The sequence below is a fragment of the Pipra filicauda genome, unplaced genomic scaffold (genome assembly GCF_003945595.2).
Source record: "Pipra filicauda isolate LSUMZ 115617 unplaced genomic scaffold, ASM394559v2 scaffold90_size2875636_pilon, whole genome shotgun sequence".
In the NCBI taxonomy this organism is placed as follows: domain Eukaryota; kingdom Metazoa; phylum Chordata; class Aves; order Passeriformes; family Pipridae; genus Pipra; species Pipra filicauda.
The window spans coordinates 2,745,834-2,773,816 of record NW_024105098.1 but is presented as its reverse complement, the minus strand read 5'-3'; the positions used below and the strand labels follow the sequence as shown (position 1 = coordinate 2,773,816).

Here is a 27,983-nt window from a genome sequence, read left to right as displayed (position 1 = left end):
AGAGAGGGTGAAGGAACACTGAAAGGTACCAAAAAAAGCCAGAAAGGTGAGGATTTTGTAATTTATTTTTTTTTTAATAATTAATGGAAAACGTGGTGTAGGACATTTGCAGGAGAATGGGAGAGAAGAGGAAGAACCTTGAGAAAACCTGCCGGGGAAAGTTGCTGGAACAAATTTCCTTGATAACATTTTCATGTTGGAACATCACACCATCATACCTGGCTCCCAAATGTCAATGTTCCCACGTGAACACACCTGGAAAGCCTTGGAAAAGAAAACCACAGCAGTTATCTGACACAGTACAGCCATAGTCATTCCAGCTCTATTATAGCTCTGTATTCCCAGCTAGAGCCATATATTCCCAGCTAGAGCCTGGAGAAGGGGCTTTGATGGAGGAAGGAGATTGTTCTAAATGAAATAGAGATGCAGTTTACTGAGAGCAAAAACCAGTCCTCAATCTCAGCCTTAATTGCATTATAAATAGCCTGGATGCTTTCCTTCCATCCACAAGCTCGTTAAACCTCCAAATATATGTATGTACAACCTCACGTTCTCTAAACATTTCTATTCAGCTTTCTGTTTCAGTGTGACATTTTCTATTTCAAAGTTGACCTATTTTGAGGAGTAGGAAAATTAACTGAATTCCCCCAAATCAACACGCTTTACTAGGGGTTGAATAAAATGGTGGGAGGGGTTTTTTTTTCCTCCTTTTTCCAAAGAAATATACTTCTCACTGGGAACTACCAGAATGGATTTTATTCATTCATTTGAATTCTAGTTCAGCCATGGAATAGAAAAAAAAAAGCCCACCCCCTACACAATTTGCACAGCAATGATTTCCAGCCTGCTTTCACATTTCAAATTAAGCTGATCTAATCTATCCCATGGATTTGGGATATAGGAATCTGAAGTGTGACTAGGGACTGATAAATCGAGCAATGGGTTTTGTCTGAAACAAAGGTTTCTTGGGGAAATGTCTTCGGTCAAAGAACTGGCCCCAGCCTGCTCTGTCCTGCTGGCCATGGATTTCTCTGGATCTCCATCCCTGGGTTCATTGGCAGCTCTGGAGATGAAGGGGAGTAGAGAGTTTGTAGAACAGGCCGGTCTGACAGGTCAATCTCTGGGTGAATTAGGTTGAAATTGGATATTGGGAAGGAATCCTTCCCTTGGGAGGGTGGGGAGGCCCTGGCACAGGTTGCCCAGAGAAGCTGTGGCTGCCCCTGGATCCCTGGGAGTGTCCAAGGCCAGGTTGGAGCAACCTGGGCTGGTGGAAGGTGTCCCTGCCCATGGAGGGGGTGGAACAAAATTATCTTTAAGGTCTCTCCCACCCCAAACCATCCTGTAATTCTGTGAATTCACTCACAAGCTCTCATTGGAAGATCAGGGCAAGATGACACAGCAGGAGGTTTTCAGGGTTTTTTTTTGAGCTATCCCAGTGCCATTCTCCTATTCTGCAACACTGGGCTGGAAGGGGAAAAAAAATCCGTTTGGATTCCTATTTGCACATCTCAGAGCTTTTGCTCCAGGCTGCCTGAAGGCTGTCGGACAACTCTGTGCTCTCACCAGGTTTCCTTGACAATGCCTACAAGATTTTGTTTCTAAAGCCAGCCTCCAAGCACAGATCTCCCCTGCACAGCAGCCGCTGCAAACCAGCCCTCCTCTGAAGCCTCACTCGCCAGGGTGTGCGAGGAGCGAGGTCTGTGCAGCTTCCCGAGCGCAGAGCTCTGAACTCGCCCAAACTTTTCACAAAAGGTTGTGTTGGGATCGCTCAGCAATCAGTGCATGAGCTGCTAATGTGCAGCTCGTGATTGCCGGGAGCAATCACGGGGGCCGGGAACAGCGGGATTCAAAGGGAGATCAGCCACTCGCACAAGGTAACAAGGACATCTCCAAACGAGCAGCTATTGAATTGGGACCGGGAGCTAATTTCTCCCAAGGGAAGGTTATTTGTTAACGGCCTCTTGAGGAGTTTCGACAATTCCTCCTGCCACCAGCCCCCGAGGATTATTCATTCTCCTTTGGAATGAAAACTAAAGCTTCTTACAGGAGGGGGACAAGGACCACAGGCAGCAGCACGGATCACAGAATAGGCTGAGCTGGAAGGCACCCACAAGGATCACGAGTCCAACTCCCAGCCCTGCCCAGGGCCACCCCCAGATGCTTCAGGTTCAAACCCCCATTGCCTGAGTGAGACAGAGGTTCTCCAGCTCCAGACCAGGGCTGACCCCTCCCTGTTTGGGCTGTCCCAGGGTTGTCCCCCACCTTGCTGCCAACCCAGACCCCGAAGGAAGCTCCATCCCACCTGCAGCTGCTGTGCAGGTGCTCAGTGCCAGTCACTGGTACCCACCACCACCTCCATTCCCACCCAAAAATGGCTCCAGCCAAGCAGTAGGAGTTTGAGAAACAGAAAATCCTCTTATTCAGGCCAAAGTGCTGCTTCTGACTCCACTGCCACTCACACCCCTTGTTTTGATAGACAGCTCTGTCACTGGGGACTTGCCAGACCCTTGGTTGGCCAATTCCCAAGACCAGAAACATCACAAATAAGTCATTCTTTACTTCTTTCCCTTTCCCAGTCCTTCTCTAAATTCCTCTGTGAGACCATCAGGCTGAGACTCACCCAGGCCCTGCTCACCTTCGGGCACTTCCATGGGCAAAGTGAGTTTCCACATGGACACTGTTCCACTACCTTGGGAAAAGAGTCTCCTTGAAGCCTCCTGGAAGCCTGAGGACATGGCACAGCAGGTCAAATGGAGCGAGCCAAGTCCTGTAAAAGATCAATGACACAAGGTTGAGATGGAGAGGTTCAATTTGGCTGCAAAATGTCCACATCTGTGACTGAGGAGCAGAGTTTTTCCTCCTGGGAAGTCTGATGGGTCACCTCCTCTCCCAAACCACGAGGCCACTCACTGCCCAGGCAGAGCTGGTCAGCCCCCAAATGCAGGATGGAGAGAGTTTAACCCCTGAAAGCCCCAGGTGAGGGGAGCAGAGCCCTGCTCTCCACAGGCATCACACACAACAGGAGCATCCAGCCCTGGGGCTCTGCTCCAGACACAGAGAACACGAGCAAAGGCAAAAACGAAGCTCAGACAGAGTAGCAAAATAAATCAGTGACAGAATCTCAAAAAGAGACAAATGAAGTTGAAATTCGTCCTTGTTTATTTTAATGTTTGGAACGTTTTCCAGGTGATTTATGCCCCCTCTTCAATGTGCTTCTCTCTCTCTTTGTCTCTCTCTTTCTCTCCCCTCACTCTTTTTTTTCTTTTTTTTTTTTCCCCTAAAACAGGAAAAAAAAATATTTGGGGAGTTAATTGGATTTCCAGGCTTCGCAGCCAGACACTGTAATTGATCTCTGAAGAGATGGATTTGCTGGTTAGCTGGGCATGAATTTGACAACAGGAGAGGGAAAGGAAGAAAAATTTCCCCCTGCACACAGAGCAAAAAGGGGTCACATTGGCAGGACCAAGTCTCCCCTTTTCCCAGATTTCCAAGTTAAATAGTGCTTGTTACTTTGGGCCCCTTCCAGTAGGAGGGCTGGGAGATCTGAGCTGGCTGGGAAAACCCCCTTGTTTAGAGCTGCGTCTCAGAGGAAATGGTTTGGCTCTTATTTTATCCCAGGTTTTTGAAGTTACACATGGAAAAACGCCTGTTTGCCTTTAATCTGTGACAGGGGACACTCCTTGCCTTTCCATACCCCCTGTTTTTGTGTCCTGCCTTGGAAGTCTATTATCTCTGGATGCCTCAAGGAAGATTCCCTGTACCTGCAGCTCCTGCCACCCCACACACACCCCAGTCAGTGTTGCTCCTCACCCTAGACCAACCTTCACCCTAAACCTACATCTTTCACCCCTACTCTCCCTAAAAGGCAGGTGCCAACTTAAACCTCCTGGAGTTTCCTGTCGGATGGTTCACACTGTGAGGGGAAGAGGAGACACTGAGCTAGGGGGTACAGAGATCCACCTGACCCCTCAGATTCATTTTGCCCCCACCAAACCAAGTCCACACTGTTGGGCAGGAGGCCCATGGGCAGCACAACAAACCCTGACCCTGCAACAGAGGTTCCTCCTGCCTTGTACATAGCAAAGAAATTTATATTCACAGACTCACAGCGTGTGCTGAGCTGGAAGGGACCCACCAGCACCATCCAGTCCAACCCTCAGCCCTGCACAGGAACATCCCCAACAGTCCCACCCTGTGCCCCAGAGGATCAGCCAAACCCTCCTGGAGCTCTGGCAGCCTTGGGGCTGTGCCCACTGCCCTGGGGAGCCTGGGCAGTGCCCAACCACCCTCTGAGGGAAGAACCTTTCCCTGAGATCCAACCTGAGCCTGCCCTGGCACAGCTCCAGCCCTTCCCTGGGTGCTGTCCCTGATCCCCCCAGAGCAGAGCTCAGTCCCTGCCCCTCCTCTGCCCCTGCCCAGGCAGTTGGAACTGCACTGAGGTCTCCCCTCAGTCTCCTCTGCTCCAGCTGAACACACCAAGTGCCCTCAGTGTCCTCACCTGGCTTCAAATCAAGGCCCTTCCCCATCCTCGTTGCCTCCTTTGGATACTCTCCAATGGCTTCAGATCTCTCCCATATTGTGTCCCCCCAAACTGCCCCAATATTGCAGGTGAGGCCACTCTGTTCTCAGTTTAGCTGCTGCAAGAGGCTGGATCCTGCTGTGCTGGATGGAGCCATCCTGGAGGGTGCTGTGCCTGGAGGTCCCTCCCTGCAGCCTGTCCTGGTCCCAGCTCCACAGCAGATGGGAAGCAGCCGTTCCCGACAGACGGCCGAGCTCCGGCAGCTCCCACGGGGAATCCAGGCTCCCACACATCTCTGCAGGTAAACCCACCTGGGAATTTGGTGCAAAATGCACATAGCAACAGATTTCCAAGAGTCATCACTGTGATTTAGCACTGTCTGTCTCCAGAGGGGGTGAACAAGGCGTTTTTGGGAATGTGGTCACATGGTGCAGCAGGGCAAGAGCTGCTTTCCCACACAGAGCATCCTCCTCCCCCCACAGAGCTGCCCCCATCCCTCCCTCCCAAAACACTCAAGCTTCCTAAAGACTTTGGTTGTTTTGGAGAGTGCCACATCCCAGGAAACAGCACTCTGCAAAATTCATCTCTTCATCATAAGGCTCTTCTTGGCTTGTTTCACTTTTTGGTGCACATTTATTCCAAAGACCAGCCTGAGGATTCACTGGTACAGCTCATGAGGAGCCAAGAAAAATCCACAGCCTTTCTGAGACAGACCCCCCTTCCCCTCAAGGGTAACTCAAAGGATGGTATCATATTCCCATACACCTGCCAACCTGCCCAGGAGACGTGGAATTGCAGTCCTTTTATCCATTAGAGACCTCTTGGAAAAGCCAAGCACAACCCAAGCCTGTGTTAGTAAAGCCATGATGATGTTTTCCTGCTCAGAATCTACCCTATAACAACTGACCCAGCGTTTTGGGGCTGCTGACACCACCCCGGCACAGCCCTGCAGCAGGAAACGTGGGGCTTGCACAATGAATAATTAAAGCCTGGAGCCAACTTCCACGGGAAGTCGTCGTGGCCAAGAATTTGTGACATTTCGGAGAGGAAGCCGGCGTGCACACGGGGAACAAGAATAGCTGGAGTTACAACAGCTAAATACCAACATCTCTGCTGAAAGTGATATTAATATTGCAGGCAACCTCCAGCTATTGGAGATGATGAGCAGATCTAACACGAGGCAGCTTCGCCTTCTGCTGCATTTCCCTTTGCAGCACCCGCTCCCGGCCGCCCCTCGGAGCGGATACGGAGTCACGTGGATCCCATCCAGCTCCTGCAGCTCTTATCTTCCACTTTATTTTTTCCACAGCCTGTGTCAAAAATACTAAACAGCCTCATTTTGCCGTGGTTTGCTCTGGGTATAAAGCTCCGTGTAACGGGAGACTCCCGGAATTGCAAAGCAGGTTTGCGGCGGGAACGCTGCTCCTGCAGGTGGGAGATATCACTCACTGCCGAGCTCTACAGCTACTCCAGCCTGTGACAGGGAAGCAGCTCACAAATGGCCACGAGAAGGAAAACATCTGTTAGGAACTAGCAGGTACACAGATCATGTGCAAATTGCACAGCTTGGGCCCGGGTCTGCCGTGCCTCGCTCAGCAGCTGGCGGAGGTGCGAAGGCAGAAGGGACCTCCATGGAGCAGGGAGGCAACGCAGGATCAGGCACAGCATCCCACTGAGCCTGCAGGCCATGCTGCAGGCATTAGTGACCTCGGGATCGCTCCAAGAGTCATAGAATCATAGGATCATAGAAACATAGAATCATAGAATCAGCTGGGTTGGAAGGGACCTCCGAGATCATCAAGTCCAACTGTTGATCCAACCCTGCTGTGGTTCCCAGCCCATGGCACTGATGCCACATCCAGTCACTACCTAAAAACCTCCAGGGATGGAGAATCCACCACTTCCCTGGGCAGCCCATTCCAAGGGCTGATTACCCTCTCTGGAAAGAAATTCTTCCTAATATCCAACCTAAACCTCCCCTGGCACAACTTGAGACCGAGCCCTCTTGTTTTGTTGATCGTTGCCTGGGAGCAGAGCCCAACTCCCACCTGGCTCCCCCCTCCTGTCAGGGAGTTGCAGAGAGTGAGGAGGTCTCCCCTGAGCCTCCTCTTCTCCAGGCTGAACAGCCCCAGCTCCCTCAGCCTCTCCTCACAGCACTTGTGCTCCAGTCCCTTCCCCAGCCTTGTTGCTTTCCTCTGGACCTGCTCCAGGACCTCAATATCCTCCCTGAAGTCATGTTATGCTTCACAGCAGCACAGTGCCCCTGCCCCACAGAGCCAGGTCTCTCCCACCTGGAGGATCCCGCTGTCCCTCCCACAGGCTCCTGGCGCTGGCAGCGCTGCCCTTCGCCTCCACCTCACACACAAAAGAGTTCCTGGTCTCTGCTGGACCTTTACATCTGCTTTGTGTTATGGGGCTCCGATCAGGAAACAGAAGGATTCTGTTTCCATCAGGCAGGATCTCTGGTTGATCCCCAGCCAGCCTCGGGACTCGGTCGCAGTTCCCAACTCCGTGTGCTGTGGCTGGAGAGAAGAAGCACAGAATCCTACAATGGCTTGAGTTGGAAGGGACCTTCAAAGGTCAACCCCCCTGCCATGAGCAGGGACATCTTCCACTGATCAGGCTGCTCAGAATCCTCCTCCCTGTGTTCCCACCTCTGTAAAAGGACTCAGACACCTCAGATGCAAAGCAAAGTGCCAGCTGTGTCCAAAATCCTGCTCAGGATTGGCCTCTGGAGCCCTTCCCAGCCTTACACAAGCTCTGCCCCAAGGAGCCAAGGGAACAATTTCGCCTTATTCTTTCTCCTTCTTTAAAAAGAAAGAAAAAAGAGAGATTACATTATTTATATGCTCTTTATTCTTTGAGAGAAGCAAAAGGAGCAGGAGAAGGGGATCCATCCCTGGCACTGCACTTCCATCACCTCCTCTGAGCTCCTGCTGCCCTCAGCTCCCTGTCAGACACATCAACGCCTCTGGCACGGGATTTATCATGTCAAGAGGAGTTCACCACTTCTGGCACTGAGCAACAAGGTTTATTAAGTCCAGGACACACACCTCAGCAATCAATGGGAATTTCAGCTGCAACTTCACTGAGAAAGGGATCACACCTTTTAAAATCCCATTGCTCAAACACAGAAGTCTTTTGCACAGAGACATTTTGCAGAACTACAAGTAAACTCATGCTTCAGGTGGGCAAAGAGTTGCTGTAGGGAGTCTGGTGATGCTGCATGTGAAGCACCATGCAAGCCTTGTCACCCAAAATTGGGGTCAAGGACAGTGAGCTCAGCCTGGGACTGGCTCCAAGGATCATCAGAGCAAAGGTGGCCTTTTTGCAAGAGACAGCTGCTGGGAAAACCTGACTTGTTAGTCAAAGAAAATGAAGGTGCAGAGGTGGTAAAATTGTTCTCTCTCCGTGTATCAGGAGGTTTAACATGAAGGAAGAGAAAGTGCTGTTTGAGGTGAAAGGACAACATCAGCAAAAGGTCACAACTCACTCATGAATAAATTTAGGTGAGAAACTAGAATAAGGCTCCTGGCTGTCCAAGCAATTAGGGGGAAAGGCAATGCAACAGGAATGGTTTTGCAGCCTGGGAAAGGGATGAGTTGTTTTTTCAGGGGCTGCATTAGAAGAGAGCAGGACCTGGGGTCCTGGTGGTCCTGCCCCAGCCCTGTTTTGGTTGTAAAGCAGCATCTCCACAGCCCTGCAGACAGAGCATGTCAGAGCCAAGGGGTGCTGGGACAGACAGCTGAGTCAATTGGTAAAAAAACATGATAAGTCTGAGGTTTGAGTCTGAGACAGAGCAGTACAACCAAGGGAGATAGAAATCAGAAATCTCCACTCGTGCTCAGAAAGCAGCTGCCCAGCCTCTGGGACAAGAGGGTGAAGCACGAGCAGATGCTCTCTGCTGACAAACCAGCCCTGCCTGTCCTGCAGCCCACACGGAAATCCATATAGAAAATCATTAAACAATTACAAGCTCCATCGAAAGGAGATCATCCTTTGAAGACATTTCCCCAGAAAGCTCCGTTTGCAGTTTTCACACAACCCCCTGCTCATCAGAATAATTGCCAGGAGTAAATGCTTTGTACATCAGCAAACACTGAGCAGAAGGAGTGGGAAGCAAAATGAGCCCCAGCAACCCCACGAGTTCTGCCTCTGTGCAAAGTCACGGCCCTCAGACCAAGAGCCCCACGGAGATGTCACCAGCAGAGCATCCACCCTCACCAGCCCCAGTGGTCTCCAGGGAAATGGGCCGTTCCCAGCAGAGAGAAAGGGCTTTTTTCCTAAAATAATCCCTCTGTGCCAGCTCAGCGGTTTGCCAGAGGAAATGATCCACCTGAAAAAATTACCCAGCCAAAAAAAAAAAGTGAGTTCTAATACATTACCTGATTTAACAGACAATATTATCACTCCCTACAGACAGAAGCTTCTCTTATTTTGAAGGTGCTTAAGCACCTGATTTCAGTTAGGCCTGAATACTGCTCAAAAATTTGGCCTTTCATGCAGAACCAAGATAATCTTTGAAGACACAGCAACTCAACTGGCTTTGCTAAATCAATCTCACTGTTATTTTACTCAGCGTAAAAGAAGTTCCCAGGGATCCCATTTCCACTAGAACTTGTTAACAATTTAGAACTATCACCTTGATCATTAAAAACAAACAATGGGAAAGAAAAAGAAATCATTAAATTAATCCTTGAACTGGAATCCCACAAGAGAAAATGAATTATTTTTCAAGACTGCGAGAATTAGGGGCTGGATCGGGTAAAAACCACGGAGAGCAAATGCATGGATACAGTGCCAGGCAGCATCCAGGGCTGCTGGGGGTCACAGGGGGGGCTGCTTTGCTTCAGAGCTCTTGGATTTTGTTCTCTACAGAGCTTGGCAACCACACTGTGTCACAGCAAGGCGACATTCAAGGCAGGATGAGCCTTTGCAGCTCCCAGAGTGATTCCTGGGGGAGCATGGGCTGTGCTGGGGGGGGGACTGGGGGCAGCTCAGCCTCAGCAAGGAGAGCCAAGCCCTGCAGAAACCCCACGAGGACCTGGACCACAGCCTGTCACCCCTGGGCTTCTGGGGAAAGCACATCAGGCCTTGGGAGCTCTGACTGTGCTGCCTCAGTCAGAATTCCCATCCCTCCCACCCAGCCGTGTTCCTGTAGCCCAGTGGGCTCCTCATCCCAGTCCAAACTCCTCAATTAAGGCAGGAAGGCCTGTAGGAAACATTGGGAGCTTTTCTTAGAGCATCTGATAGAGACAGAAACAAGGACACTTCTTGGATGCAGAGGCTGCTCCTGTCTCCCAAGAATCCAAGCCCACACACTTGTCAGGTTTGGGTTGGATTTTTTGGGGAGAAAGGATTTTTGGACTAAGAAAGGCATTAATTATCCTGTAAAAGCCATAGCTAACCACACTTACAACCCCACCACCACCGAAAACAAATGCCTATATTAAATGCAGAATAAGCAGCGTGGAGGCAGGAGAGGGAAGCCTCTTTCCATGGGAAGGCCAGGCAATAGGATCCTGGCTTCAATCCCATGCCAAGGGAATGCCAACGTGCACTTCATGTCCTGCATGTCACAGAATAATTGCAGGTGATGATGGGAAGGGATGAACTGGAAGGAGAAAACGTGTTCCCCAGTTACCTGCATTCATTGCAGCCACAGAATCCCAGAGTGGCTGGGGTTGGAAGGGACCTCTGGAGATCATCCAGTCCAACCCCCCTGCCAAGGCAGGGTCACCTGGAACAGGTGACACAGAGGAACACATTCAGGTGGGTTTGAAATCACAGTGTGCTGAGTTGGAAGGACCCACCAGGACCATCCAGTCCAACCCTCAGCCCTGCACAGGAACACCCCAAAGAGTCACCCCCTGTGCCCCAGAGGATCAGCCAAACACTCCTGGAGCTCTGGCAGCCTTGGGGCTGTGCCCACTGCCCTGGGGAGCCTGGGCAGTGCCCAACCAGCCTCTGAGGGAAGAACCTTTCCCTGAGATCCAACCTGAGCCTGCCCTGGCACAGCTCCAACCATTCCCTGGGTGCTGTCCCTGGTCCCCCCAGAGCAGAGCTCAGTCCCTGCCCCTCCTCTGCCCCTGCCCAGGCAGTTGGAACTGCACTGAGGTCTCCAGAGAAGGAAACTCTGTGCCCTCCCCGGGCAGCTGCCCCGATGCTCTGCCACCCCACTGTTGGACCTGGGTCATGAAAAGCTTGGGAAATTGAGGATTTTTTTCCCGTTTGGTTGAGGAAAACATCTTTCCTCACCAGGGCAACCTCTCCCGGCTGAGCAGGCTGGTCCACCCCCCGAGGGCAGTGCCACCCTGGCCACGGGCCACCAGCCTGCCCTCTGCACCGCTGGCGACCTGCCCGCTGTCGGGTGCCCCATCACGACCCTGGCAGGGGCTGCCACGTCCCCACCCAACACAAATCACTGGGGCGTCACCTCCGCGGGGCCGGGACGGGAAGGGACCGTCCCAGCGCCGGGACAAACCGACTTCCTCCGTGGAAAAGGGGCTGTCGCGGGGAACGGCGGTGGAAAAACCTGGATGGGGGCGGTGGGGAAGCGGGGGCCTTCGCTTTTTCAGGCTGTTAACTGTAATTAGCCTGGTTTCTCAGATGTAATTATCCCGCGAGCTCAAAGCAAACACCCTGGAGGAAATTGCACAGTTAAAGACGGCGTGGCATTAAAAATAAATTATGAGAGTCCTGCTCGCTCTCGCTGCGGATCTGTCAGCGTTTTCCCTCGAAAAGCCCCGGCTTGGGGGAGCTGGAATCACCCAGCTGTGACTTTCCCTGCCAAACCGTCTGCCTAGACACGGGATCGCCGCGGCTCTCAGGATGCAGAATTCCAAACAACCTCCCCCCGCTCCCGGCTCGGGAGACGTTCGGCTTTGTCACAGCCCAATTACGGCATCGCTGCACTTTGGGGGTGGGGAGCCTGTTTTGTTTGGGTTTTTTTCCCAGAGGAATTAAATTCTGCAGGCTACTTAATCCAGCGCACGAACAAAGCGTGTGAGGTGTTTGGAAACAAGGCAGCCGAGAGGAGATCACAATATTCCTTCCTCTGGCACAAGGAGCTCCCGAGCCTCCTCGCCACTGCCCTTTTTGTTGCTGCTTGAGCGGTTCCCGTAATGAGGGCCGTGCTTTATCCCAAATTTCTATCCCGGGAGGTGGAGGAAGCCGGGCAGTTCAAGAGTTGGAGTCAACAGGGAGCTGGATCAGCCCGGAGGCTCGTGGCTCATCTTTTTGTTGGCTCCCACACACGGAGCTTTGCTCAGCCTCCAGCTCCGTGGCCACCGCTCTGAGATGTGCAACCAAATCACGGGGGAAGGAAGGAAGGAAGGGGGAACTGGGGAGCAGCTCTGAGCTCCTCACACAGCATGTGATGAGGCCACCAGGGAAGACTCAAAGCTTTCTGCTGGCTGACTTCTGATTTTGGAGTGTCTTTTCCATCCGCTGCTGTAAGACAACACCAGCCCAGACTCAGCCAGACACTTGAAGCCAGCAGAGCTGTGCTGGCTCAGCTCAGCAGGAGACCTCCCAATGTCATCCCAAAGTGCCTTCCCTCAAAGCACTCCTGTCCCGTGGCAAGTCCCTTCACACGGACAAAACCTCAGATCCCAAGAAGATGTGGGTGACCTTGAGGGAGGAGGTGGTGAAATAAAAACAGGGTGGGACAGCCCAGGAAAAAAGTGGCACCTCAATGGCTTTAAAAGCGACATTCACACACCTTCTGAACACCTGCAGAGAGCTGGGATATGGAACCACCCCCAAACCTTCCCTTTCATCACCAAACACCACTTCATTCATCCTGCCACAGCTGAGGTGGGTGAGACACTCCCAGGAGCCCTGGGTAAGATACTTTCTCTACAAGAGATCACCCATTAAAGGTCAGCACCGTGCCTTTCATCAGAAAAACAGCTTCCCTCAGGAGTCCTGCAAATGGGCTTCTCCAGAGCAGCCCCTTGCCCTGTGTTGTGGGTAATTAGTGGCTGTTTCTGGAGAATGAGATACAACCTCCAGCAACACCAAGCCCCACTTAGTTAAAACCCTAATACTTCTTAGAGAATGAATCAATCCCAGTGACTCTGCTCTCCACAGATCCAGTCACTCACAGGATGCAGAGAACACGTCTGGAGAGCCCATTAAAAGCCACTCGACTGGAAAATAGTTTCTGGCCTAATTCTAGCGCCGGGGTCTGGGTCGGGGAGAGGAGTCTGACAGCGAGAGCGTGTCTGCGGGGAGGAGAGGCAGGGCTGGCAACTGCTCCACCAATCTAATGTATGGCGCTCTCCAGGAGTAATTAATAATTAATATTGGGAGCCTGCTGAAATCTGTTGACTCTGTAAACCACAGCCTCTCACTTAAAGGCCTCTGGGCGTGCTGAGACAAACTGCAGAACATCCCCCACGGAGGGACTCGGCAGAGCCCAGAGCAGCAGCAAGTCCCAGCTGCTCAGCCCCAGTTTTTATCCCTCTGCTTCTCCTGCCCTCCTTGTCCTGTTGAATTTAGCACCATTCCTTACCTCTGAGCAGAGGTGAATGCAGATGTGATGCTCTCTGGTCACTGCAACGCTGCTGCTGGTGCTTTGGTGGGAGCAGGAGGATCCTGGGTTAGCACAGGACACCGAAGTCACCAAGTCCAACCTCCTCAGAGGGTCTGCTCAGATGTTCCCAGGCCGTGGACCATGTGTTCCATCCCAGAGGATATGCAGGACAGCAGTGGAGGGTCCCCAGGACATAAATGCTGCCAAAAAAACAGCGGTCTTGTCTCCTTTCAAGCACTTGGGGTTGATTGGAATGGTAGTTAATTCAATTACTTTCCCCAGGTTGAGCCTGTTTTGCCCATGATGATACCTGGTGAGTGATCTCCCTGCCCTTACCTCAGCCCACAAGACTTTCTGTTTTCCCTGCAGTTGAGGAGAGGAGTGATGGAGCAGCTTTGGTGGGCACCAATCCAGCCAAGGTCACCCCAGCACAGTCCAGGAGAGATTATTGGATTTATAGATAGGTTTATCCAATTCAGGAGCTGGGCTTGTTGCCCCAAAGATCAATTAGAGCTTTCTGAAGGCTGAAATGCATCATCAGGGCACTGCAGGTTGCTGCCTTCGCTCCAACCAGCCCTCCTTCCTAGAGATCTAGGCAGCCCTCATTCCAAGCTGTGGGTATCATTCCCAGTCTCCCTGTTTTCCCCACTTCCCATCCCTGTCACCGTCTCAATCTGAGTTTCAGCCATCAGAAAATGCCTGATCTCTGGGCACTGTGGTCACAGGATCTGTGGGATCAGCGTTCTGGGAGTTAATAATAACACAGGATCAGCAGCATTCCCAAATCCAGCTGTGAGGCTTCACAACCCACTTTGGGTTACACCCTGAAGGGTGGAACAGGGCAGGACGGGTTTTCTGGATGGGAACCACAAATCCCAAGGAACAGGATCTTCTCCTCTAAATGTCACAAACCAGAAGAACTTGAGGGTCTGGGCCAACAGTTTGTGAATCTGGGCTGTGGGATCACCCAAATCTCTGCAGCATCAGCTCCAGGGACAGTCTGACTACCCCAGAGATCACCTTTTCTTTTGACTTTACTCAAGATTCAAAGACAACCCTTAATAACTTTTAAGTATCACACGGTGGGATAATTGGATACACACAGGTTGGGGTCATTCATTATATGTGTCTATTATTACTTCTGCTGTGTTCCAAGTTTGGTAGAAGACAGGAAATGCACTTTTCATTATAAAAGACATTATTCTATCCCCTGCATTACGAGTTATATTTTATCACGGCTACAATTTAATGATGATGATAGTCTGCTAAGATACAGCAAATACTTTAACTCAGTAGGTCACATTTTATACCTTATTCCCCATGTAAATTTTAAATTCTGTTCAGTTCCTTTCATCAGTATTCAACAAATACGATCCCATTGAAATTTGTTTTTCTTTCCAAAGGGTAATGGAAAAAGGCCTGCTCGTAGCATTCAGATGGGAGCACACCTAAAAATACCTAATATCAGGAAACAATTATACATCTTCACTTGAATTAAGAATTTGCATTTAGAAAGGAGGCAAATATGCCCATAAATAATTTTTCCCCAGCTTCCTGTAAAAAACAAGGGCAACCAATGTGAAGCTGGAGTTAAAAAGTACCGAGGACGTGGTTGTCCTGCAAGGGTGTAAATTTGTTTTAAACACTGAGAAACCAAACCTTGTGAGAAGGAAACATGGGAGAATGTGGCAATTCCTGCACCCTGGTGCAAAAGACCAATGTTTTGGGGGGAAAAAAGCCAAACAAACAAAGCTTGTTTCTTACTTTCCTCTGTTTTTGTGACTATTGTGTTTATATTCCAAGCCATTAAGTCTTTCCTTCTGGAATCCCTCAGTGAGACGGAGACTTAACAGTTCTGGTTCCCCAAAAGTTCAAAAACTGAAGGAAAACGGAAAAATTAAGAAATATTTTTCTCTTTTTTCCTTTTTACTATAATGAGAAAAACAATCACTTAGGTTTGAATGAAACCTATTACTGAACTTCAACAAAAACACTTCATTTGGTCTCCAGATCCGTAAAGAGTTTGGTAAAATTTCCAGAAAAACGCATGTGAGGTTTGAAATGTGAAGTTCAGAACTTTCCTTAGGAAAGGTGAACAGAGGGCAGGTTGTTTTGGGGAGCAAAACTTCCCTCCCATATCCCATAGTCAAACTATTTGCTGTACCTTTGCTGCACCCCTGAAATGTGGGAAATCCAAAGGAATTTCCAAGTGTGTCAGGGTTGCCAAAGGCTGGGAGGGGATGGCACGTTAAAAAAAATACTCTTGTGGAAAAACATAATCTACCCATCCATCTTTTTTTGTGGTTTGTTTGTCAGGGGAGACCCAGCGGGTCCAGAATCTCTGCTGGAGCTTCCAGATGCTGAGATGGGCATCACTGTGCAGGGAATGGGAGAGACCCAGTTGTGGTGGTTTGAGACCCCTCAAAAATCCAATTTCCCAATCCAAGCCCCCCCTCCCACAATTTGCTTCAGTGTGAGAGGGTTTTCAGACAAAACACAGCTACTCAGCATTGGGGGAAGGGGAAAAATACTTACGAGGTTTATTTACATGCATATATATATATATATACGTAACAACTTAACTATCCTTCTACGGTGAAATAATATATTTACATTACATCAAATCTCTCTTTTTCTTCAACAAGAGTCCAGAAATAAAAGAGAAAAGTCCCTTTGTCACTTTTCAGGTCACAGTTCCTTCAAATTAGTTTCTGTGGTATTAGTTAGTGTCTTTCATTTTTTAAGGCAGCAGATTTGAGTGTTGCAGTCAGAATTTTTCTGTTCTTACTTTGTGAAAATCCCAATCCCTCGAGCCCGAGCCTGTCCCAGGACACCAGTGGATCCCGAATCCCTGCTAGCTGGTACCACCAGGGCTGCACAGGGCTGCATTAACAGCAGCTGCCAGCTGAATTCCAGCCTTTCCCCCTTCATCCACGGATCTCCAGCACCAGAGGAAAAGCATCTCTTCAGGTCCAAGCAAGATGGATTTAAGGGGAGAGGCATCAGGCTGGACTGCCAGGAGCAGAGCTGAGACACACGGAGCACAGAAGGAATGCAGGGAAGTGGCTGTTTTGCTCTGATTTCCAGGGATGTTGCCATGAGCAGCATCCCTGAGTCCCCCCTGCTGACCTGCCACCCACCAGCACTCCCTCAAAACGAGTCTCTCCGTAACCTCCATTCCCTCTTCTCCCCGTCAGGTTCAACCCTGCTGAGCACAACAACATCCCCCTGGAAGAAGGATGGAGCGTGGGAGGTTGGAGAGCAGGAGCCTCCTCCCAACAGCAATCCCACAGCCAGCAGCTCCAGACAACAACCTGCATCTTGCTAATGACTGGAGTAATGCTGGCATTCCCGTTGGGAACTGTGGAGACAACAAGGCAAACTCTGGTCCTAACTGTTGTAAAATGCACAGGAGGCAGTTTAGGGTAATAAATGTTTGGAATGCAGAGAGCACACCCTCACACACAGGGGAGCCCGTTGGGAGCTGCATCTCCCTGTGCTGAACAAAGTCCCTCCTGATTGCTCTGTCTGGAGCAACATCTCCTGTGGTGATGCCCAAGTTGAACAATTCCAAGTTCCCCCTGAGTTATGGGTCCTCTGCCTGCAAGGATCCTGCTGCCTTTCCAGCCAAACCATACCATAAAGCTCCCAGGGAAGGGAGGATGAAGTTTGTACTCATAGAATCATCAGACTGGAAAGACCTCCAAGGTCATCAACGTTCCTTCATGGGAAGGACAAGCCCAGAACTGCCAGTGCTGTGTTGGTAGTGGCCTTCCTGCCACCCCTTAATCTCTGGGATGCTTAAGCTCTGATTGAATTTGCACAAAGGGAAATACAAACCTCCTGCCCTGCTCAGGCTTCCAGCATTCCACTGCCTCCACCCAAGTCTGCACTCTCCCTCTGAGCCTTGTTAGGAGCAGTGCTGCCAGCATGAGTTCAATTCCTCAGAAATGGGATCCAGTCATTCCGGATCAGCACTCTGCCTGTACCTATTCCATAGAACTCTACCATTTAAACCCAGAAAACAACCTGCAAACAACCTGTATTTTCAAATTTGAGCAAGAATAGCTGGTAATAAGCATATATGTCAGTACAAACCCAGGAAAGCTCAGCTGCCTTTTCCACAGTCACTGGTTTGTAAAGATTTTAAAATACTTATTATGCTGTTCTTTAATTCTCCATCTTGACCACTTGTTATCCGGAATTTTATCAAAGCCAACAGGGAGAAAAATAACCTCTAAATGGACACTGCCCAAGAAAGAAAAGCACGAAAACTCCCATCATCTTTACCTTCCTGGAGCTGACAGTGCAGCTCCACAGGTAACCCTGGCAGTGTTTTCAGCACAGGAAAATTCAGATTTAATAACAGGAATAACAATAACTATAAAAGAGACACTCATTAAATAACAAATGGATACGTGTGGCTCCTCAAGACATAGATATCTATTCATATGAATAAGAATGCCTTTGAACAAAAGGTTTCCATGCATCCAGCTCCCATGTTCAACAAGCCTGCTGTGGGACAGGGACATCCCATGCTGGTAGGAGAAGGGTGGTTGCCCAGGTGGTTCCTTGCTCAATCTTTGCTCTTAATCATGTCAGCAATTGAGGTGCAGCAGGATCCCAGGTAGCAACAGGAGATGAGAGGCCAGGAAAGATATCCAAGGGAGCAGCAGGAGGATGGAGAAAGAGGAGGGGTCCAGAGGAGGAGCAAGTGCCAAGTGTTGGGTCCTGCACTTTGGCCACAACAACCCCCGGCAGCCCCACAGGCTGGGACAGAGTGGCTGGAGAGCAGCCAGCAGGAAGGGACCTGGGAGTTTGGATTGACAGGAAGCTGAACAGGAGCCAGAGTGTGCCCAGGTGGCCAAGAAGGCCAATGGATCCTGGCCTGGATCAGGGACAGTGTGGCAGCAGGAGCAGGGAAGTGATTCTTCCCCTGGACTCAGCACTGGTGGGGCCACACCTGGAGTGCTGTGTCCAGTTCTGGGCCCTCAGCTCAGGAAGGACATGGAGGGGCTGGAGCAGGGCCAGGGAAGAGCAACAAGGCTGGGGAAGGGACTGGAACACAAGTGCTGTGAGGAGAGGCTGAGGGAGCTGGGGCTGTTCAGCCTGGAGAAGAGGAGGCTCAGGGGAGACCTCCTCACTCTCTACAACTCCCTGACAGGAGGGGGGAGCCAGCTGGGGGTTGGTCTCTTTTCCCAGGCAACTCTCAGCAAGACAAGAGGGCTCAATCTTAAGCTGTGCCAGGGGAGGTTTAGGTTAGATGTCAGAAAGAATTTCTTCACAGAGAGGGTGATCAGCCATTGGAATGGGCTGCCCAGGGAAGTGGTGGATTCTCCGTCCCTGGAGGTGTTTAAGGACAGACTGGATGTGGCATCAGTGCCATGGGCTGGGAACCACAGGGGTAGTGGATCAAGGGTTGGACTTGAAGATCTCGGAGGTCCCTTCCAACCCAGCTGATTCTATGAAAGGGGCTGAGGAAAGCCAAGGAGGAGAAGAGGGTGCCTGGGAGACTCTCACTGAACAGCCACGGCTCCCTGCCAAAGCAAACAGTTGGACATGGAGGGCTCTACATGGCTCTGCTTCGGTTTGACCATCTGGCATTTAGTGAAATTGCCTCCCTTTGTGTTTTCTCCAATGAAGTGGTTTTACATTCCTGCTTTTTCTCCCTCCTTTCTCCTCTCCCAGGCCAACATGGAGCTCCTCTCCTGCCCTTCATCTACATGTCCTTAACAAGAGCTGCCGAGCGAAGGACAGCACCCTGGGGAGCGAATCCCAGGAGGATGGCAGGGACGGGCAGCAAAGGCCTGCACATGGGCAGCCACCAGCTCTGCCTGCCCTGCTACCCCTTTCCTGACACACTCTCCTTCCCTGGGCTCTCAGTCTGGGAAAGCAACAGACTGAGGGCAAAGATGGAAAGAGAAACTGGAGCAGAAGTTACACGGGAGAACAGAAAAGCAGTGAGAAAAAAATCCTTCAAAAAGGTGCAACTGCAAAGTGATGACAGGCTGGTGGAAGGGAATTAGCAGAGAGGAGGGCTCTGTTCACCTCCTCCTCTCCCTGTGATTAGGAAGAAGCCAGCAGAGCCATTTTGTGGGGAACTTTGGCACCCGCCGCTCTCCCGCTCCGAGGGCGAGAGACTGAAATAATCAACATTTCCCGCGGAACAGAAATGCAAACGCTCAAACTCACATCTGAACCGACAGTTCCAGTCAAAATACATCACCCTGACATTCTTCAATTAGAAAAGATTCACAGGCTCATTTCACGGCCTAGCCTGCAGTCCCAGGCCACATTACACAGCCACACTGCCAGAGTCTCTGTTTCCTGTAAGCCAGAAAGGCTTGGGATGCATTTCCAAGCCCAGCACACAGAGGAACTTTCGCAGTGGTTTTTCAGGAAGCTTGTCCCAGTGAGGAGAAAATAAAAAAAAGAACACAAGAAAGAGGGTGTGGAGAGGTTTCCTTTGCCCTGATCAGCCTCTGAAACCTCCATCATTCAGCACAAGACCTCACCCAGCAAATTCCCACCCCCGTCACTCCGTGCTCTTCCACGATGCTGGAGGTCCGCGTGGACTCCAAGGACTGCAGGAAGGAGCTCAGCAGCTCTGCTGGCACAAATTAGTGGAGCTGAAACTTTAGATCAGCAACAGAGAGTTTTCCTCCTGGGAGCAGTAAATTGCGACGCCAGTCCCTAAAGACCCTCCTTGCCATTAAGTGATTAATGAATTCATTAACACCTCTGAGAACGCAGGAAATATGACATGGACAGGCTGCCCAGGCTTTGCAAAGGAGGTTTTTAAGGAACAGCAGTGAATAGGGACTAATTAAGCTATATGGCCCATGGCAGCACTACTTCATTTATCCAGAGGGGATGAGCAGAGTGGTGAGATTCCCTGTCTCATTCTCTGACCAGCTTTGATTTGACCCATAAGGAGATGTTAAAATCAAGGGTTTATTGCTATTATAAACCTTTCATTTAAAAGGAGGGTGTGGGGGGGAAAGACTTTTTACTGTAATAGCTTTAATGACTTTCCCACTGTTCCCAGTCCAGGGGTGGAATGGTCCCAGGGTAACTGGAGAAATTGTGCAATGGTCTCTTCCAGCCCTACAGAGAGCCTTAATTCTTGCCCTAAAGCCACGGTCACATGCTCAAGACTGTTTCACTGACAGTTTTATTTACCAAATGTAACATAAGCAAGGGACTAAACACTTGGGATGAAGTGTGAGCCGGGCTCAGTGTGTGACACCCACACTAAATCAAGGCACGGGATCACCTCCCACTGTACATCAGCAGGACACTCCTGCTGCTCCCATGGCTCCAGCCAAGCAGTGACAGGAGCCCATCCATCCATCCCTGACAAGTGCATCCCACCCCACGTGTCCCAGGCCTGGCTCCCTGCTGAGCCTGAGATTTGACCCCACCAGCCATGGCTGAGGGTGCCCCAGTGCCTCACTCGGCGGGGGGGATGCCAGTTACCCTCTATGGCTCAGAGTGGGATGCCCAGTTATCCCCTGTGGCTCAGGGGGGGATGCCCAGTTATCCCCTGTGGCTCAGGGGGGGATGCCCAGTTATCCCCTGTGGCTCAGGGGGGGATGCCCAGTTATCCCCTGTGGCTCAGGGGGGGGATGCCCAGTTACCCTCTGTGGCTCAGGAAGGGATGTCCAGTTATCCCCTGTGGCTCAGGAAGGGATGCCCACTTACCCCACGTGGCTCAGGGGGGGATGCCCAGTTATCCCCTGGGGCTTAGGGTGGGATGCCCAGTTATCCCCTGTGGCTCAGGAAGGGATGCCCACTTACCCCACGTGGCTCAGGGTGGGATGCCCAGTTATCCCCTGTGGCTCAGGGTGGGATGCCCAGTTATCCCCTGGGGCTCAGGGGGGGATGCCCAGTTACCCACCCTGAAGGGACAAACAGCTGCTCCCTGCAGCTCATTTCTCTTCACTCATCTTGGTCCTTGTACTCATGTCACATATTTCACAGAATCCCAAAACAGTTGGGGTTGGGAGGGATTTTAAAGCCTCCCCCCACCCCGTGCCAGGGGCAGGGACACCTTCCACTAGCCCAGGTTGCTCCAAGCCCTGACCAACCTGGCCTTGGAGACTTCCAGGGCTGGGGCAGCCACAGCTCCTCTGGGCATTTGCTGAATTGTTGCAGACAATGTTGGGTCCATCTCCACAGCCCAGGAGATTACTGCAGGAATTCCTTTCTATAACCCAAGTGGGACAAGCGTCCTTCACCCCAAAATGGCACAGCCTGGCTTGTGCCTTGGTTTTCAGTGTCCTGTAGGACCTTCCCTGGGAACAGGAGCTTGGGCTGCATCGCTGTTCACTTCCAGAACAGGCTGACAAGGCTTGTGAAGAGCCACAGCAGCCCAAGGAGACAAGAGATGCTCTGCACGTAACACTTGGTACCACTCGAAGGGAAATGGAGGTGGCAAGGAGCCACCACGATTTCCTGCAGGTGCTGGGGCTTCAGGAAATCTGAAAATTGTGGGGAATCAGGCTGAAAAGACAACTCACTTTTAAAGACAGGTGGTAAATTGGAGAGAGCTCAGAGAAAGCCCCTACAAAGATGAAAGGGCGGGAGGTATTGATTTACGTAGGAAGATCAAAAGAGCTATATTTGTATATAGTAGTTTAGCTAAGTGATGACTAAGTGTTTAAAGGGAAGAGTTTGAAGGACATAAACCAAGGGAGGGACCATCAGGGTGAGTGTAGTGAAGAGAGCTTAACAGGAGCTGTGCAGGGAAAGGAAAGGAAGGGAGAAGAGGGAAATCTCAGCTGCCTGCCCACAGCTGCCTTTGGCAGGGAGATGTCAGCGGCCCCATCGACACCACACATTTGGCAACCCAGCTTCCCAAAGCTTCCCAATCCGCCTCCTGCGCTTTGCTCGCTCCAGCTCCACCTCCAGAGCAGCTCATGCCCTCCCACAGCACCCAGGAGCACATGGGAAGGTCCTCAAGAGGAGCCAGGGTGCCAGCACAGCCCTGTGACTGCCCCCACTCACACAGTACCCCACACAGGAACAGCAACAAGGCAACTGCATATCTCAAATCCACTTCTGAGGACCCCACTGTCCTGCTCCATCCGCTCCAAAGCCTAAGGAATGCATCCCCAGTCTTTAAACTTATTTAAACCTGTTTGGAACTATCAGTTCTTGCCTGGAAATAGCGTTTGCAAAGCGTTAACCTGAGTATGGCACAAAAGCTAATCCCTCTGCATGGTCCAGTGACATCCCAGACTGCAGGGGACCTTCTGCTTGATTGTGCTCTGCCTTGGCTGGGTTACTCAGGATTTGCAGGGCGAGGGCTGGGACCACAGCCAGCTTAGCCAAGGCTATTCTGTTCCTCCAGATAATTCAGACCCAAGTGACAAAAAGGCAGTTAAGGTGACTTTTTAAGAAGTGACTTACCCTCAGCCTCCCTCTGTGGGCTCAGGTTGGCAGATGTCTCCCTGGTGACAAGGGACTGACTCCTCTCCAAGAAGAGCAGCAGCCAGGAGCATTTCAGAGGCTGGTGCCTTGGAAATCCTCCATGGAGAAGAATCCTGTGTGCATAAAACACATATTTCCCATGCTGGGGTGAGCCCCAAGGCATGAGGGTGTGCAGGGCTGGAGCTGGGAAGGATCTGGAGGCCATATGCTTAATTAACCAGCTGAATTCTTAAGTTACCTCATAGTCTGGTATCTGCTTACTCTGCTAAAGGCTGCAGCTCTCCACCCCAGTAGTGCCAGTCCAGCCTTTCAGAGAAGGCATTTCCTACCCTGCTGGAGAAGGGAAAGGAAAGATAAGTGAGAATCTGATAAGAGAGCCTGATTGAATCACTCTGCCACTGCCTGGGATACCCTGAAAACTTTATGGCCTCACTTAGCCTGAAAACATCCACAAAAAGCTTTTGCTCCAGGATGAGCAGGGACATCCAGGCAGTTTAGATCAATTCCAATGCTCTGCTCTCTGGCCACATCATTCAGCATTTTATCCACCATTTGCTGGAGTGATTCTCTTAGCTGGGAACATTTATAGACAGCAGAAAGGGAGGTCACACAGTAAGTAAGGATGAGAACAGGGCGGGTTGCACCGGAGGTTAAACGAGATCAGATACCAGGGGCAGGATTCATGGCCCTTATAGAGCCACTAAATACATTTTTCTCACCCCATCCTATCAGGTGTCAACAGGGTCTACCCCAATCGAGGGCCCCCTGATCCATGTGGCCAAGCACGGATTCGGGAGGATAAACATTCCTACGTGGTTGGAAAGGATGACACAACACAAGGGGTGTTTTGCTCAGCCACACGTGGTCCCCTGACCACGAGCTGCTCACCCTGATCTGCACTGCCTGGGCACAGCACTGTGCAAAAATGAAGTCTGATGCAACCAAATGCAAGATAACACCTCTGGGAAGCAGGAATGCAAATTACAGCTACTTACAACATGAGAGATTACCTCAGAAAGCACCACTGCAACAGGACTAAAGATGCTGGAGTAAGTGAACATTCATCCAAGCAGGGACAGGAACTGGGTTTTCCCTGACCCTTTGAATTTGCTGCCTCTCTTACCTTCCATTTTCCTCCTTCTTTTACCCACATTTACATGACTTCATGTGAAGAAACCCAACCCCCTCCAACATTTTACAGGGAGGCTCAGAGAGCCCTTGTGCAGAGCTCACCACAGCTCTGCATTTGCAGAGCTTTTCCAGGAGATCTGGCGTGTCCACACAGGGAGGGGACACACCAGGGAGCATTCCAAAGGATTCCATATACTCAGCTGGGGGCTGGAAAAACTCCTAACTCAGCCCAGCTTGTTCAGTTTGTCAAAGAGTTGCTTAAGAGATCCCAAGATGTCTAGACACCTCCAACATGGAAACGTCCTGGGTTACAGGGGACTTCCCAGGGTTTTGACAGTGACACGAAAAGATTCAGTGCCTGGAAGTTCAGGTCAGATAAGTCCCAAAATACAGTGCAACTTCCCAGCAGGGAGGGCAAGTGAACACTGGAGGAGCTCTCAAGGGTGTGGATCCTCCTCCTTTGACACCACTGGCCCAGCAGGAGACAACTTTAGGACAGCCAGGCTTTAATCCAGCTCCTGGGAGACAGGATCCAGGCTCAGGGGAGTGGAGCTGGATGGTGCAGGGCACACCCACCCCCCCTGTGCCCCTGCTCCCTCACTTGTCCCCTAAACCACGACAAGAACAGGAAATTCTGTGTAATCTGCTGCTCAGCCTTGGACTCCTCATTAAGCCACTTGCTCTCATCCAGTCTCACTCCCCCAGAGCTCAGCTGGTTGCTGCAGATATCGGGAAGGAACTCATTTATTTGTTCTCCTCCTCCAAGCTCATTTGGCCGGACAGATGTTGCTCGCTGTTTCTTTTCTTTAATCTCCTCACCTTCCTCTCAATTGCCAGAGATTGGCTGTGGCTGGAGGCACAGCCAGGGTTTGTGGATGTGCCAGGAGTGGGGGGGTCACTTTTTCTGTGCCCTTTGGGCTCAGTCAGTGCCACCTCCCCCAGTCCCCAGTGCCGTGGGTCACACGGAGGTTCCACGAGGTTTGGTTACAATGGTCGGTACCACACATGGAGTTCATAACCTGGACATCACATGCTTTGGCCTGTCAAGTGATACCTCTATTTAGAACCTTCCAGGACTGCCTAAATAAACATATGTAAGAGTTTAAATTCAATCTCTCCCCTGCCCTGTCCCCTGTAAAACTCTTTGATGACTAAGCCCATTAGGGGAGGAGCAAATGGCTTGGAAATGTCACAGCTGATCTCTGCTGACCTTATCAAAGTGCAGGATCAATACACTGACCCCTTCGGAGCAGGAAACCTTAAGCAAGAGCCAAAGAGAAGCAATTAAAGCAGAATTTCAAGAATGGGAGTGAAGGAGATAGAAATACCCCCCTGTTCTGGCTCTAGAGAGTGAAAAAAAAGTGAGCCAAAAGTAACGGTGATGCTCAGAATTATCATATACATAATTAGTATGTGATAAAGCAGCAAATAAAACATAACATCCATTCATCATGCTGACAGCTGCAAAGCCACATTGCCAGGTCCTCAGGAGTAAGTGGGGAGGGGGTGCCTTCAGCACTGCAGGTACTAATCCTCACTGCCAGCTCGGGGAGCCCAGCGTGCCCGTGGCTCCACAGGATGCTGGCACATCCCAGGGACTGGTTCCGAGCAGGCAAGGCAGGATCATGTGCTCCTGCCTGCCTGGATTTGAAGGATGGAGAGGTATCAGTCTTGGTAGCAGCTCAGGAGTGTCCTGTGTGTCTGTGACTTGAGGCACAGGGACCTTCAGACCTCCTGGGGAGCTAAAGTGACTTTCCTGACATCTGGAACTTGAGCAGCTCCACCATCTCCTGCCTGCAGCAGTCCCTGCCATGGCCTTGAACAGGCAAGTTATCACCACTCAGAACAACACCTCATCCCATCCTGGGAGACAGCAAAGCCAACTCAAAGAGCCTGCAGCCACAGGGCACTTGGTGTGTTCAGCTGGAGCAGAGGAGACTGAGGGGAGACCTCAGTGCAGTTCCAACTGCCTGGGCAGGGGCAGAGGAGGGGCAGGGACTGAGCTCTGCTCTGGGGGGACCAGGGACAGCACCCAGGGAAGGGCTGGAGCTGTGTCAGGGCAGGCTCAGGTTGGATCTCAGGGAAAGGTTCTTCCCCCAGAGGGTGGTTGGGCACTGCCCAGGCTCCCCAGGGCAGTGGGCACAGCCCCAAGGCTGCCAGAGCTCCAGGAGGGTTTGGCTGATCCTCTGGGGCACAGGGGGTGACTCTGGGGGATGTTCCTGTGCAGGGCTGAGGGTTGGACTGGATGATTCATGTGGGTCCTTTGCCAGCTCAGCACATTCTGGGATTCTGAGTGATGCTTTGGAGGAGGAGTATGGAACAGTCCTGGCTACCCAAAAAGGTGCAGCCAAAGGGTATATGGTCAAACACAACCCATCTTAGTCCCTCTATACCACAAAGCAGCACCTCCACCACCTAATTCCTGGACCCTGTGATTCTCCATAGGATGGAAAAGTATTTTCAGATAAATTTGTTATTTACTTTCCCATCCAGAGGGCAATCCACGGGGTAGAGGAGCAAAGAGGAGTTATGGTTCCCATGAAGGAGAGTTTAAAGGAGCAGGTGACAGAGAAAACACCTATCAAAATCAAAGAGAGGGGGATTAAAAGGTGAATAACGTGTAGGACTGGGGAGTCCATCCAGAGCAGCTCTCTCTACAAGGTTTGGCCGAAAGAGAGATATTTTTCCTTCTTTTTTGCAGCTATTGTTCAAATTTACCTTTCCTCGCCAGGGTGAACATGAGCCATTTGAAAGCAACTTGGTGACAAAACAAGAAGGAATCAACTTCTGCCTCTCCAACAGAAATATCTGAGTTCCTGCTGGCAGTGCCACACCTTGTCCTTGTTGTGCCGTGATTTCCAGCTTGGGACAGCTCCCTGTCCATCCAGGGGCACAGGATCATTTCACTGGAAAAAAAACACTAAAAAAATTCCCTGGATTGCTGCAACTGCCCCAATTCCCACGTGATCCATCTCACCATCAACCAGGAGCTGGTGGGAGGAACAGGAAGAGCTCCAGTCCCAGCCCTTCCTCCTTCCCTCCCTTTTTATTCATGATCCCTTCTAATTCCACCAAGTTTTTTTATGGCTGGTTCTTCATAAACTCACCTTGTTAACCCAGCACAAGGCAGGATCCTTAGCTCTCCAGCTGACCACCTTTTCCCAGCACTGTGAACCATCTCTTTCAACGGTTATAAAAAAAAAAAATTATACAAATAAAGCAATCAAAGAAAGTCTCTGCTGTCCTGGGAAATTCTCTGTGCACTGGGAGGCTCATCAAACCAGGGGAAAGAAAGCAATAGCAACTTTAACAGTGCCATCCACAGCAGCCACAGATGGCTGCAGTTCCTAAATAAGCATTACATTAGTGCAAAAGGAGAGGGAAAAAAAAAGATAAAGGGAGAAAGGAAAATATAACAGCTGTATCTTAAGCCTGGAGGCTGATGCTAAATCTCTGTTTGTAGATGCTTTCAGCACTAGCAATAAATGTCAAGTTGCTTGCCTGGTAAAGGGGCACTGCTGAGTGTTTTATGCACCATCCTGGACCTGCTAATCATTTGGTGGGAATATCCTCCAGCTGTCCAGCAGCACAGGCAAAACAAGAGATGGGGGCAGAGAGGGAAAGCAGTGGGAAAAAGCATTAATATTTAAAGAGTATTTTAACACTGCTTTGAATGGAGTCTTCTGCTAAGCAAACAAAAAAAAAATAAAAATAAATCAATAGTGCACAGTGGCCTCCACTGCACTGACAGAAAGATCATTCGTCCCCTTGGCACTGCTGTCATCCCAAAACCACAGCTCGAATCATCTCCCCACCACACGGCCTGGAATTCTGCTGGATGGACAAAACAGAGGTCAGTGAATTGAGGGCCTTGACTTGAAATCTTGACCCTTCCAAAAGAGAGGAAATCTCACTCTGCAGGGAGCCAGGAGCGAAAGCAGGGTTCATAAAATGAATCATGGAATGCTTTGGGTTGGAAGGGACACTAAAGCTCATCTAATCCCACCCCCTGCCACAGGCAGGGACACCTCCCACTAGCCCAGGTTGCTCCAAGCGCTGTCCAACCTGGCCTTGGACACTTCCAGGGATCCAGGGGCAGCCACAGCTTCTCTGGGCAACCTGTGCCAGGGCCTCCCCACCCTCCCAGGGAACAATTTCTTCCCAATATCCCATCTAGCCCTGCCCTCTGGCAGTGGGAAGCCATTCCCCCTTGTCCTGTCACTCCAGGCCCTTGTCCAAAGTCCCCCTCCAGCTCTCTTGAAGCCCCTTTAGGCCCTGGAAGGAGCTCTAAGGTCTCCAGCTTTCCCAGCCTGTCTCCAGAGCAGAGGGGCTCCAGCCCTTGGAGCATCTCCATGGCTG

At 50.8% G+C, this 27,983-nt stretch overlaps 1 long non-coding RNA gene across 6 annotated transcripts; it reads right to left on the bottom strand.

The window, feature by feature from the left end:
- Positions 1-53: 53 nt before the first annotated feature.
- LOC120325276 lies at positions 54-27,653 on the bottom strand. 6 transcript variants are annotated; one of them, XR_005567190.1, is made up of 7 exons: positions 26,732-27,653; positions 26,343-26,544; positions 22,732-22,826; positions 22,473-22,606; positions 13,038-13,258; positions 2,636-2,767; positions 54-264 (listed from the first exon to the last, which is right to left on the bottom strand). It is a non-coding gene; the product is annotated as an uncharacterized LOC120325276 (long non-coding RNA). The 6 variants fall into 6 exon arrangements; XR_005567188.1 differs by having other exon boundaries at positions 26,343-26,530; XR_005567186.1 differs by having other exon boundaries at positions 26,343-27,653.
- Between the last annotated feature and the right edge of the window lie 330 nt (positions 27,654-27,983).